The sequence below is a fragment of the Grammomys surdaster genome, unplaced genomic scaffold (assembly GCF_004785775.1).
Source record: "Grammomys surdaster isolate TR1022 unplaced genomic scaffold, NIH_TR_1.0 201, whole genome shotgun sequence".
Classification (NCBI taxonomy): Eukaryota; Metazoa; Chordata; class Mammalia; order Rodentia; family Muridae; genus Grammomys; species Grammomys surdaster.
The window spans coordinates 3,886,700-3,902,427 of NW_021604646.1; positions in this window are offsets into that span (position 1 = coordinate 3,886,700).

The window sequence follows — 15,728 nt, forward strand, 5'->3', positions numbered from 1 at the left end:
ATGAAAACAATCATCCACCATGATCAAGTAGGCTTTACCTCAGGAATTCAGGGATGGTTTGATATTGAGAAATTCATCAACATAATCCACTATATAAACAAACTTAAAGAAAAAAATCCACGTGATCATCTCACTAGATGCTGAGAAAGCATTTGACAAAATCCAGCATCATTTCATGGTAAAAGTCTTGGAAAGATCAGGAATTCAAGGCCCCTATCTAAACATAGTAAAAGCAATATACAGCAAGCCAGTAGCCAACATCAAACTAGATGGAGAGAAACTTGAAGCAATTCCACTAAAATCAGACATTAGACAAGGCTGCCCACTATCTCCCTACCTATTCAATACAGTTCTGGAAGTCCTAGCCAGAACCATTAGGCAACAAAAGGACGTCTAAGGGATATACAGGGGAAAGGAAGAAGTCAAAATATCACTATTTGCAGATAATATAATAGTATACTTAAGTGACCCCAAAATTTCTACTAGAGAATTTCTAAACCTGATTTTAAAAAATCGGCAAAATGTCTGGATATAAAATAAGCTCAAACAAATCACTAGCCTTCCTCTACTCAAAGAATAAACAGGCTGAGAAAGAAATTAGGGAAATGACACCCTTCACAATAGTCACAAATAATATAAAATACCCTGGTCTGAATCTAACCAAGCACGTGACAAGAGTTTCAAGTGTCTGAAGAAAGAAAATCGAAGAAGATCTCAGAAGATGGAAAGATCCTCCCATGCTCATGGATTGGCGTTATGTTCATAGCAGCCTTATAGAAGCTGGAAAGAACCCAGATGTCCCTCAACAGAGGAATGGATACAGAAAGTGTGGTACATGTAAACAATGGAGTATTACTCAGCTATTAAAAACAATAAATTCGTGAAATTGTTAGGCTAATGGATGGAACTAAAAAATATCATCCTGAGTGAGGTAACCTAATCACAAAAGAAAACACATGGTATGTACTCACTGATAATTGGATATTAGCTCAAAAGCTTAACAATATCCAAGATACAACTCACAGACCACATGAAACTCATGAAGAAGGAAGACCAAAGTGTGGGTTCTTTGGTCCTTCTTAGAATGAGTAGGAAAATACTCATGGGAGCAAATACTGAAACAAAGCATGGGACAGAAACTGAAAGAAGGGCTGACTGGAGACTGTACACTGGTTATCCATCCCATGTGCAGTCACCTAAGGTAGATCCTGATGTGGATGCCATAAAGTACATGCTGACAGGAGCTAGATACAGCTGTCTTCTTAGAGGTCTACCAGAGCTTGACATATACAGAGTAGGATGCTCATAGCAAAGCACTGAACTGATCATAGGGTTCCCAATGGAGGACTTAGAGGGAAGACTGAAGGAGCTGAAAGGATTTGTGGCCCCAAGAAAGAGCAACAGTACCAACCAACCAGAGCTCCCAGCATATAAATTACCAGCTTGGGAGCACAAAGGTAGGGACTCATGGCTCCAGCTGTATATGTAGGGGAGGATGGCCTTGTTGGGCATAGGTGGGAGAACAGATCCTTGGTGCTGTGAAGGCTGGATGCCACAGGGTGGGAGAATTTGAGGGTGGGGACTTGGAAGTGGGCAAGTGGGTGGGGGCACATCCTTCTAGAAGCAGGAGGAGGAGGGAATAGCATAGGAAGTTCCTGGGGAGGGGGGATTGCGAAAGGGAATAACTTCTAAAATGTAAATCAAATATCCAATAAAAATGATTTGCATCCTTAATATCACCCACGTGGTATATGCTTGTGTGCTAAAGGCTTAGTTGTCAGCAGATGAGATTTGAAAGGTGACTGTTGATGAGAACCCAGACCTCATCAACAGCTCAACTCTCACTTCTCATTTTTCATCTTGTAGCATTACTGGGAAGAGGTAGAAACTTCAGGACTAACACCTGCTTAGAGGAAGTAGGTGGCTGGAGGTGTGGCCAAGAAGGTCATATAACTCTTTAATCTCTCTGCTTACCAGAGGCCATGATGTGAGTAGCTTTTCTCCACCACCCCTTCGCACATGGATACTCCTGTTTGGTCTTGAAACCTCTGAAGCTCCATTCCAGAATTACTACTTTCCTTTAAGTATATACTTTCTGGAATTGTGCTGTCTCAATGAAAAGTTGATTAATCCACTCAGGGAAAGGAAAGAATAAAAATTCAAATACTGATACAAACTGTTATATAAGTTACTCAGTAATGAACTGGGAGCCATAAGGACTCTCAAGTGAAAGAAGTTGCTTCATACTCTGGTAATCATGCATTCATAGTCTCTGATATAAATCACAATCACATTGGGGTCTGGAGTGCCACTGTGTCCGTTAAAATCCTTGTCTAAAAGACATTTCCAATCCCTCATCCAGGATGTAGGGAATACTTGAGAATCGGGATTTTATTTTCAAATTGCTGTTATTTCATTTAAATATCTCAATGAAATTGACAAACTAACTTGAAGATAATTTCGGTAAAGATTTTACATCATTCTGTAGATAATTCTCTTTTTCAATGGTCTCCAAACATATTTACCTGACACTATCAATAGAAAGATAAATGTTTCTGGATCAACAATCTGATAGTAGCAACTGTCAGAATTCAAAATGGGTATGACTCCTGATTTTACACATAAACCAAGATTTTTGGTTTTCTACTTCAAATTCTGAGAGACAGCAACCATTCAAATCACTTCCTCAAATTCTAATTGGACTTTCTGTAGAAATTCACATGATATATGCTTCTAGAAGTATAGAATTACATGTGTAATGAGCAAAACTTTAGTTCAGCATGAAATAGGAGTTTTTCTGACGGCTTTTCTGGTAGTAAGAAAGTGCTCTGTTATAGCGTTTTATACCCAGAGCTTTTTGTGCTTTGGGTCTCTAGGTCAGTGTCATTGGGAAGAGGTAAAGGCGTTAAGATGTGGGACAGTGTAAGAGGCTGTAGGTCATTGACAATGGTGTGCATGCCCTTGAATGTGCAAACTCTGTGTGACTCTCTAGATTTCCAGATTTGTGGAAGTGAACTTAGGTTTTCAATCTTGTTCTAGTCCCTGTCTCTAACAATGAGATCAATTAATCATGGATTGGAATTTCTAAAGTGTCGATCCAATTCTACCTTATAAATGGATTCTCTCCCTTATTAGTTATAGTGGCAGAAAGCTAACTTAACTCTATCTCACACTTCGAAAACTATTCATCTCCAAATAAAGAGGAAGAATGGTAATGATGGTCAGGCTACACCTACTCCCTGACTAATTAAATCACCCTTTTCTAAGTTTATTTAAATTAAACCACACATCCCTTTGTGTACTATTGAAGCAATACATTCACATATCACTAAAGCCATGGCAGTTGAAAGAGATTAATACTTTAAGTATTTCAGAGATTTGTTAATGAAAACTAATAGGAATAAAATACAGGTCTATAAATACACCAGGACTTGCTGGATGTTTGGATATTTTACAATATTCTTCTGCAAAGTATGTTATGATGATCATCTGAAGTTATGAAGTATGTTGTTCTAGTTTGGATTCATAAGATCTAAAGAAGTGGTACCAAGTACTTTAAAGGTTTACAAGTTCAAGGGTTAGAGAGATGAGATAGTTGTTAAGAATTTTTTCTGAACTTGAACGGACCAAAGTTCAGCTCCAAGAATGCATGTCAGACAACTCAGATTCAATGGTAACTGAAGTTCCAGGAGGATCTTATGCCTTTGACCTCCAAAAGTCTCTGGACTCATATGCATAGAACACCCACACCACAAAAGATACTTATTTGATTAAAAGTTTTAAAAAACTTTAAAAAAATGTTCAAATATTACATTTCCATTTTCTGCTTGCCAAACAGACAGTTATAGTAGCATAGCATGGTGAGTATGTCAATCACAGCCTGAGGATAAGCTGAAGTTTCAATTTAGGCTGTTAGTGAACTCTATGTTTGCTAGGGATGGAGAATAGTTTAGGGTAGAGCCTTTCTAGCATGCATGGGACTATGGGAATAGGTCAGTGGTAGGGCCCTCTTCATATACATGGAACTCTGTGTCCTATTCTTAAGAACAGAAACAATCAGTTGTCATGTGTAGGTTGCTTTTGTGTGCTTTAGAGTGAGCTCTTAACAGCATAAAGATCTGTTTTCATGGAGGTGAATTGCATTCCATCATACAAACAGATATACTCAATGCTTCCTAGTGAATGTGCATGGATTTAGCACACAGTCATTTTCATATTCATACTCTTCAGGAGAAGAAGCAATTTACCTGCTTAAGTCAAATATCAGTGATATAGACAATGTATGTCTCTCATAAATGTGGATGCCAAATCATGTATCTTTGTAGTCTCATCATTTAATTGGAAATGTTTGTATGAGGTGGGGAAGTAGAAATATACTAATGTTATAAGCCAAAAGAAGACATTTTAAAATGATTTTAGCCTTATTTGTTTTAAGACATATGATTGCTATAACACAGGGTTTTTTATTGTTTCATAGTTGATAAAAGATACCATATAGCCTGAATTAATCTCAAATTAGTCTATACAGTGAGACTTGTACAGAACTCTTGATCCCCTGACTTCAGCTGTTAAGTCCTGGGATAAAATTACATATCAAAAACTCAGGTTTTTGCAGTTATACTATGGGCTGCTCAGGAGTGGGCACCAACGTATCTGGAACTAACTGTTCTAACCGCACTACATGAGAGAGCTAACTGTGGACTCTTGTGAATGAACACTTGTGGATATAAGCATATTTTCTCTCCATTCACCATTTTCACTCTCATTCCTCCACACTTAGGGCTTTTTCTTGCTATGGCCTGTGCAGCTTCTTATATTTGCTTCTCTGTGATAATTACTTTCTCTCTGATAATTATACCTTCTTTTAATCCTACTTCTTTCATTTGTATAGTCAAATTTGCTACCAATGACAATTTTCTGAATTTGTTATTTTCATTCCTTTTAAGAGAAATCCAGTGGCTGCTAATCCAGTGATGACAATTTATTTTAGGACAATATGGTGATTTCTACTCAAACCAGCTGCATCTTTGGAATTACATCATATGAACAAAGTTTTAAATCATTATCAATATACAAGGGCCACTTACATTTTTCTCAAGGTTTGGCTGTGACAGTGTCTTTGAGATTAGGGCCCTGAAGTGGCTAAAATTATACTGAGATTTCTCAAGAAGTGCTTGAAGTGAAAACTTCTTAGCTTAGACTTGCTGTGGAGATGTTTAGGATATGGAAGGAATATGTCCATGTTGGACAGTGGAAGAGCTGGATATATCTCCCCAAATTGGCCTTTTATGATGAATTCTGAATAACTTCTTCAATCTGTCTCTTTTTCACCTGAACTCATATACACATACAGTAAATTCATTTCAAACCAGATACATTTGAAGAGCTTCAAGGAAAGAAAGATCTGAACTACAAAAGAACTGATGTGTGTCAAGATAATATTATCAATGGAAAAATCTGGAATCCTAAAATTAGGGCTTTCTTCAAACCACAGCTGATGCTTCAGTGCTTGGTTTTCCCGAATCATTCCTCTTGGTTTCTATCTGGCAATACCCTTATTACTTCTCTCAGTGACTGTTCTTGAAATTCTGCTCTTTGGCCATAAATCAGCCTCTCTCTGTTGCTGCATTTTAATAATTCATTACCTTTCAAGTTACTTCTCTACCTTTGAAATAACTAATCATCTTCAGAACCTATGGGAAATAATTTAAGATAAACATTGTAAATTGGAATCAACATTAACAACATTATATTCTCAAACAATCAAAAAATATGAGGTATATTTCTTTGAGCTGAAAATTTACAGTGAACTTGTTTGTAATAAGTAGATTTCAAGAAAAATTGGTAGGTTTAAACAAATACCATTTTTATCATAGCAACATTCTGCTGAAGTATAACAAAATACTACATATTTTTTACTAATTTATTTGTGCTATTAGCAAGCATATGCCCTAAGAAACATAATCATAATTAAACATATGGTTGTCTTCTATTGGTTGTTTATAATTTCTATTAATGTGCCACACTTCAGTTTCCTACATGACAGCTGGTCACACATAGGTGTTTAATAACTGCTTTGCTTTTCAAATTCTTTAATAAATGAAAATATGAATGCTTAAACTTTGTTGAAATAAAATCTTAAATATACAACTACTGGCACGAATATCAAAAAATATTCAAGATCCCGAATGTGTGTTTGAATCATTATAATTGATAGAGGACATACATAGACTATTTTGAGCATTGAAGTAATATCTTCAATTTCTTCTTCTTTGATTAATAGTAAGAACACATGTTTTCAGGCCACAGGGCAAGGGAGAGACAGAGACAGAGAGACAGAGAAAGAGACAGAGAGACAGAGACAGAGAGACAGAGACAGAGACAGAGAGACAAGAAGACAGAGAGACAGAGACAGAGACAGAGAATCAGAGGCAGAAATAGACAGGGAAAGGCAGAGAAACAATGCTGAAACAATGAAGTCAGCTTGGAGAATTTGCATATAGCCTGCAACTACATAGAGGATATGAACTGGATGACAGCAGAGTGACCAGAGACACTAGGGATGGGAAGCTTGGCTTTGTGACATTCATTTTCAGACTGAGAAGCTGATAAACAGACACTAAGGGAGATGAAAGAGTTAACACCATGATATGAATATCTTTGTGGTAAAGATGTTTCAATATATACAGTTGCTTAGGGCCATATCTTTGGCAATTAATTACATTTATCATTTTGTAATGGATTTGTTTATCTGTCATAAAGAAATCTAAGTGCTAGTAAATTATTTGGCCTGGGGACACACACACACATACACACACATACACACACACACACACAGCCAATCACCTATCTATCATCTATCTATCTATTGTCTGTCGGTCTATCTATCTATCTATCTATCTATTGCCTATGTATTTAATATCTTACATGGAAAATATCTATAATTAATATTCTCTAAATATATCTACTGGATATTTATATCCCTTTGAGCTTATTGACACTATAAATGCAATAAATAATTCCTAAATGAAGAAGAGAAGAAATCTTATCAGACACACAGAAACAGTTCTCTGAGTTGGGTACAAACTTCAGATTCCTTTCAAGGATGAGGACATAGCTTCTCTGTTCTATCTTGCGTGTGACTCAATGAGATTTGGAACACAGGCAGGATTTTCTTTTTCTAAGTTAAAAGCTGATTTAAGTACCTCAAGCTGTTTGATTAATGTAAAAGATAAGATACTCTCACTAGCACATAGCATAGATTAATAATTCTATTTATAAAATCTGGTCAGGTAAAATGTTGGGGGTGGGGACAGCAAACTGCTTGTTCTGCTGGCTCAAAGCTACAAGCATTTCTCTCATGTAGCTGTTAATATACTGCTGCACTCTATGGCATTATGTTGGAATGAGATCGGTCGGGGAGGAACCCTGCTCTGCTGTTACATACCATGGCAGATGTTCACCTGCGGGCTCTCTAGGAGAGAGTCTTAGCCACCTGCAGCAGAAGGAGGCACAGCCTCGACTGAGAATCACAACCACAGCTATAGTCTAAGACGGCTGTTGCAGATATTGAATCAGAAACAGAAAAACAAAATACAAGCCTATGTCTGATGGGAAACTGTCCAAATGAAGGATCCTGTTTTAGATGCTGAATTCTCTGAATGAATTGACTCATCCCCAACATGTAACCTGTAGTCAGATGCTGTAGTTTGGCTGCTATGTGCTTTAAAATCAGTACTCCATCTAAATTAAAATGAAATAAAGGAAGACAAAGATATATAATTGTGCTTCTGAACTAACAATATGTAGCAGGTAGCAGGAAAAGAGTCAGATGTGATGCTGTCGAGGTGGATTGATAGCTGAGTTAGTTCTCCCAATCATAGCCCTGAGGTTTTTATCCTAATTTTTACTGAGCCAGAATAACTACATCTCTAATTTAGGAACAAATTAACGTTATTTGTACACACTCCATTTCTAACGTACTCTTATTTTTACTCAACTGTTTTCTAATTGTATCTCGTCAAAGGGTGAACACTGTATGTAAGAGAAGCAAAGGTGCAGGACACACAGTATTAAATACGTGTGTAGAAATTTAATAAGTAGAACCAATATTAAATCAAGGTGAACTAAGATGTAAAGAGTTATGCATCCTTTAAGGTTCTCATATTTTCTCTGTCAAAAATACTCATGCATACACACATACTCATATACTCATATGCTCATATGCACAGACATGTCAACACATATGCAGACACTCGCAAGCATATATACACACACACATAAACACACACACACCCTTGTCTAGCTAGAAAGGGTTCAGAAGATGAGTAATATCTGAGAGCAATGCTATCATTAGAAAGAAATCCAGATATAACTTCTTATACCATGGCACACATGATTAGGTGTTTACTGTACAACCTAGAGCAATACTAAGAGCATCAAAACTTAGTGTCTATCCTCAAGTTGCTTCCAGACCTGAAAGATATAAAAGGATGTGAGCAGTGCTGACAGAAGAGATGAGGCGCTCAGATGTAGAAATCATGTCATTTCTAGAATCAATTTCATTACAATACCAGAGTAAAGGAGTTCCATTGCCTTGCCAATTATAACTGTCCTTTTGTAGTTAGCCGGTACTCAATAGATTGTAATTTACTTGCAAATTAGTCAGCTTGATCATATCTGCCAGAAAAAGAAACAGAGGAAATGAGAGAATTTTCGTTACTTGTGCAGCTTGTAACTGACTGAGCCAAACTCCAAACTTTGCAACTACAACCACTAAACACACTGTCATACCCCCAGCTGAACCAGAAATTACCATATTGCACAGAATATATCTGTCATTACTACTTTAAAATTGGTTCTCAAGTACTTCAAACAAAGGTGGGAAAAGAAAGAAACAACTACATCTTCTGGAAAAAAAAATCACATGCATTACTACCTCTCTCTGGCCTGATGCTTTTCCCAAAAGGTCCCCAGTCAAGGCAAATCAGTATGCAGCCCAACCTGTATGACTCACCACTCTAATGCCTATCACATATTTCCTAGTGTGCTAATAATAAAATCAGAATCACTTAACTAAACTCCCAACATGCTTGGACATTTTTAAATAAGAGAAAAGTAATTAGGACAATCTTCCTCACAACCTGTCAGGGAAAAAAAAATAAGATTCAAGAATCTTATTCTTGAATCCTGGAGATTGTATTATCTCCAGGATGTACTATTTTTTTCTAATTTACCAACTGGTAATGGTAAAATAAAAAGAAAAATGACAATTTTTTTTATTGGAAGATCTGAGTCTTCCCTTTTAAAGTTGATTCTTTAATCTATTTTACAGTTCAGACTTTATTCCCCCCTCCTCGTCCATCCTCTCACTATTCCACATCCCACACTTCCTCACCATCCTGTCTTCAAGAGGATGCTCCCTCCTACCCCCATTCCACCAGACCTTCCCACTCCCTGGGGCCCCAAGTCTCTTGAGGGTTAGATGCATCTTCTCTGACTGAGCCCAGACCCGACAGTCCTCTGCTGTATATGTGTTGGGAGCTTCATATCAGGTGGTGTATGTTGTCTGGTTGGTGGCTCAGTGTCGAAGAGATCCCGGAACCAAGGTAGTTGAGACTGCTAGTCTCCCTATAGGGTCACCCTCCTCTTCAGCTTTTTCCAACTTTTTGACCCCAACAATCATTGGACTTGTATAACACTGCGTACTTGGAATATATAAGCTAGAACACTGAATTAGTTTGAATATGAGTTTAAGTAAGAAGATAAATTAAAATCTTTTTTAGAACAATAGATCTTGTAAATATGTCTGTGAGTTTTGATGAATAAAATAGCTTACGATATGCATGCCATTAAAGTGATGAAACTGTCAGTGGTTAATAATCTGTGGGACACAATCACTTTGGCAAATCTCTATCTCCAAAAAATATTTGCATTATGACTCATAATAGTAGAAAACTTAGAGTTATAAAGTAGCAACAAAAATAATTTTATGTCTGGGGGTCATCACAATATATGAATCTATGTTAAAAGGTCTCAGCATTAGGAATGTTGAGAACATTACTTTAGAAAAAATGAAGCAGAAGTTTAAACATCTTCCTTTAAAGGTACGTAGTTCATTACATAAGACACACAACCAGATGACCTAAGATAAAATTATCTAAACTGTATGCTTGCTGTTATGAATCATAGTGGAAATACTTTTTGGAGATAGAGGCAAGATGGCTGGATAGTTAAGAATATCTGTTGCTCCTGCAGAAGATTTGAGTTCTATTCCTAGCATCCATGAGAGTACAAAAGTATTTGTAATTTCAGCTTCATGGACCCAACACCCTCTTCTCATCTCTGAAGGCATTGCATAGAAGTGGTGCATAAAATTGCATTCAATGAAAACACCCATACACATAAAATAAAATTGGACAATTTATTCAAATAAAAGATGAAAATGTAATTTCCAGAGGAAGACAGAAGCTTTGAGTTCTTGGCCTGAAATAATAAGAAACATTTATAGTAAAATATGTCAGATCTTAGAAGAATGTGGTTGACAGAGTATTTTAAACAAATAAATGATCAAGTTGATAACTAACTTTATTCCCCTGGTTGTTTACTTGAAGAATTGGCCCTATAACTCTATTCTCAAGAATGTAATGGCTTTTTTTTGTTATTTATCCTCTCTTTTGCCTGTTTTTATTGAAAATACTATATTCTAATTATTTTTCCCTCCCCACCTCCTATTCTTTTAAAAAATTACTCTAAAATTTTAATAGTATTATTTCAAGTGCTAAATATTTCTGTATTTTTGAGCATTTGTTAACATCAGGCAACATACTCAGTTTTATGTTCACAGAAAATATTATTAATCATAATATAGAACATAATCTCTGATATCATTGTAAGATGTTGGAAAATTATATTTTCAAAAGCTGTAGTCCAAGTCAATGGTGAAATCGAGGGTCAATGTCACTTTTGATGAACTCCCAAGTCTGTGCTATTACTCATAGGATTGCCTAGCCACCTTTAAATTTATTTTTAGATTGATTTATTTTACTTTATATGCATTAATAATTTATCTCTATGTATTTGTATACACCATATGCAGGCCTCTTGGATCCCTGAGGATTGGAGCTCTGAATGGCTATAAACCATCACACGGGTGACAGGAAGCAAACCAGTCTTCTCTGCAGAAACAACATATGCCCTTAATTTCTGAGCCACCTCTCCAGACTCCAAGTGAATTCACGAGTCTTTTCCCCATCAATAGTAGAAGCTAAACTAAGGTCCTTGTGCTTACTGGACAAACACTCTACCACTGAACTAAATCCCCAACCTTTCTGTCTGTTGTAATATGTTGGTTTTCACTATTGAAAACATTGATTCAGTATTGATAGCACCTGCCAAAGAAAATAGCAAATATATTATCTAATACATGAAGGACTTAGTGAGATATACCGATGCAGACCATGGCTAATCAGGAAGATAATTTCCTTCCCTTTCATTAATTTTCATACCTACTTTGATAGTACCACATTTTCATATATAGGACATAGTAAGAGTTAGTGCTGAAAAGGCAAATCTTTTTGCACTAAGGGCTCTAAATTTAGGTCACCTCGGTTCTAATTTCAGGCTAACAAGAGGAAAATCTTGAATAGATCAGTTCTTTCTCAGACTCTACCAGTGTTGTGGAAAATGCTCCTGTGGGTTCCTTACTGCTGACATTTTGCATTTCTTCTGAATTCTGCTTCTAGCAATGTAATATCAGTAGCACACGATTGGCCATAGGGGAGGATCTGTTGAAACTGCCAAGAGGTACATAACAGAGTCTACCATTCCCAAGCAATAAACCTCAGGCAAATTTCCGTATGAACAAAGGATAGATAGCATGAGATTAGGTATTAGGGATAGAAATCAATTTCAATTCAGAAGCGAGCTCTAGTCTCACTGCCAGTTGCTTTGTGTATCAACAAAAACAATAACATCAATTAATTTGTAAAATCTTTACTGCACTATAATTCCTTCAGATACTTCTCTGGGACTTATAATCATAAGTAGACATCACAAAAACAGTGGTAGAAACAAACTACTTCTCCATGCATATAGTACCACTGCTGCTATAAAATTTGGAGCAACTTCCTGCTGATACTGATCCAAATTAAGGTTCCTATTCTGTCTCTTCAAAAGCGTAGAAAAAAACTAGTTTGAACTAATCTTCAAAACTCAGTACTTACTCTACACTCCTTCAATTCCTACTAGTCTAATCCTAAGTGACATACTTAACATATACGGAACGTAAGAGATTATTCTGAGAATGAAGGGGACAATAACTCTTATGCTTTGGATAACATTAAATTAAGCCATTTCTAAAAATCCTCATGAAATTCTTTTGTACACAGTTATTGTTTAATCATTCACATTGTTATCAATCATTTAATTTTAGAATATAGACACATTGTGAAGGTAAAAAACATGCAAGGGGATTTAAGATAGTCATATCAAATATTCAGTATCAATATTTTTGCCTATTTTATAATTTTCCTTTAATTACCTTTAAACAAAACATTGAGTAAAGCTCTTTTAATTGCAGCAATTTGTATCAGTGTTACTTTAAAGATAAAAGATGACTACTTCTCTCTCTCTCTCTCTCTCTCTCTTTCTGTGTGTGTGTGTGTGTGTGTGTGTGTCTGTAGAGTAGTTATCAGAAGTTAACCTACTCAGTAAATGTAATATGGATGAGGGATCCATAGTTGAGAGATTATCAAAAACGTTGTTTAACAAACATCCTACAATAAATTCCATGGCTTGGTGAGCCATTTCAATTTGCATATTAAAGCAACTGGTGAGTCTCAGAAGTTGAAGTACTTGAGGTCATCCATGTATGGTCTCACTCTTGATTTAAAATCTGTCCACACAAAGATATTAGATTCTTATAGTCAACACAGCTGAGACCCTCTCTAACTTGAATAATACAGCACACATTTTTGTTTTCTTGATCATAGACTTGAAGAGAGAAAGTAAAGAGAGAAACTGAAGCAAACAAGCACTGACTCATAATGTTGCCCAGAGTTCAGCCTGCTCCTTTTCTTAATGATGTTTGACTGTTTGCTATTTTCTTTTCTTCCCCGGACCAACATGGCCAATAGTTCTTGATCATTTGTTTTTCTGAGAAATAGCAAAGGGACACAATGACCTGGATGACCATAGTGTGGCTGTGCAGGACGATGGTTGCTTTCAGATAAGACCGAGATAATTATAGAAGCCTAATGACTTGTTCAGGTTGGAAATGTTGGGGATGCACTTTGCTGACCTTGCTATTTTATTTTGGATTTGTGAATAATGAATAATTTGTTTTAGGGCATTCAAAGGGTTTAAAATGTCACAGAAAAGAAGATGACCTTGTCGTTTTAAGTGCCTGGTTAGATAGAATAATCATTGCGAGGGCCAATGGGTGCTTTCATTAAATTAAAAGGTTTTCAGACTATGTTTGAACTTGATAATATTTCCATAATTGTTTTATCAAATATATTAAAGACTTACTGCTTTAATAAATGTTAAAGATAAAACTTAAATACATATCATTATAAGTGAACATTTCAGTAAATATTATAAATGTGACTTTTAATGGAGTCTTCTCTATTAAGTTTTATGATGAAATAAATTCATTAGTTTCAAAGGTGTGGCATTTATCATATTTGTTTAATTTCATTTAGAAGAGCTTTTCTCATTTTAAAATTATTTACTGTTCATTCAGTTTCTTTATCAAGTGCATTTGAAGTCACTGGCAAAGAAATAAATTTAAGAAGTAAAATCAGGCCTGTGAAACAGTCACAAAAGACAAAAAACATATCACTGAAGAACTGGAAAATTGGGAGACATAAAAGTACTGGAACATTTTTCTAAAGGTAGCTGCAGCTAAGATATTAGTGAAACTCTATGCAGAGTAGGCTAAAAGAATAACGTTAAGAATGATCAAATAATCAATTCTTACAATTCCATGGATGGCACATTGAGCTTTATTTATACAGATTTCATTGAATTTTGAAAATCAGTTACAATGAATTCTCATATAGAACTAGACAGGAGACAGGGCCAGTGTCTCAAGCTCAGGTGGTTTCCATCTATACCTTTCTCTCGAAGCTGTGTTTAGCTGATAGACTGTACCTGGAGCTGATGTAAAAACTTCTGCCTGGGATAGCCCATGAAAAATGACATACAAATATAATCAATAATAGCCCAGCCCCTGCTCTTATGAAGCAGTCCTATAAAATATTTCATAGGCAGAGTCTTTTAAGCCCAAAGCTAAACTTCTGCTGACAGGACATTTTCACCTAGCATTTTTTTTTTCTAGGCCCAACTTGGTGGATTTTCTTTTGTGCCCAAATTTCCCTTGAGAATGCATCATTAATAAATCATTTGGTCATGTGTCTTCCCAAGATGACACAAAATACACTTTTTAAAAATGAAGTAATTTTCAACAAAATGTTCTTTTTAAATTTTAGAGGGTCATTTTCTTCAAATACCTGACTTACCGTTCAATGAATATGAAGAAATAAATTTGATTCATACATTTGAAAACTTAAGTACATCATTGCTTCTAATTTTTCCTCACCTTACTTTGGTTCTTTTTTTATGCTTCAAATTAGCAATTAGCTTATGAGGACTTAAATATCATCATTACATATTGAGCAAAGATGTATCAGTAGACTCTTCTGATCTTTCACCCACCTTCTACCACTGATACCACTTGCACTGCCAGCATCCCATCCCTTCTCCTCTTTCATAGTTCATGTGTCATTTTTCTACACCCCATATAACTTCATAAACCACCTTAGCCTCTGTAAGTTTTTTTATAATTGGCCAGATTTTATCCATATTTGCACACACACATAAACACACACACAAACAAATACACACACACACATACATACACACACTAATTCACAAATCCTCATACACACACACACACACACTCACACATGTTAGCATTCCCAGGTAGTTTTTGTCTTTTTAATTTTACATCTCCTTGTGCAATATTGTAATTTCTAAACAAACAAGATTCTATTTTGTATACATACCTCATTTTTATTTCTTGATTATCTGTTAGCCAACATCTAAACTTGTTCGATTACCTTTCTCATGTGAGTAGAGCAACAATGAACATGGGTGTGTACATATCTTTGTAAAAGGATATAGAATCTTTGGAAAGATATCCAGGGGTGGAATGGTTAGGTCTATGTTAATTGTGTTTCTTTATAAAAATTTTCCATACTGATTTCTGTATTCACTATACTGGTTTCTTCTTCAACCATCAGGAAATAAGGGATGTTCTTTCCCCACATCCTTGCTAAGATTTGTGTTCAGACTTCTTAATGATATCTATTCAAATGGTGGTGGTGGTGGTACCTTAAAGTACTTCTAATTTAAACTCTCCTAATGTGGAGGCATGTGATATGATTTTTAAAATTCTCATTGGCCATTTATGTTTGTTCTTTTGAGAATTGTCTGTTCATTTTATTAGCCATTTGTTGACTATCATGTCAGTTTGAGTTTGGGGGTATTTAGTTTCTGTGGTTCTTTATAATTGAGGTATTACTCTGCTTGAAGTTCATAACAACATTTTACCAGCAGATGGGCTGTATATGTGCTATGCTACTAGTTTCCTTTTCTGTGAAGAAACTTCAAATAGTGTGTGTGTGTGTGTGTGTGTGTGTGTGTGTGTGTGTGTGTGTGTGTGT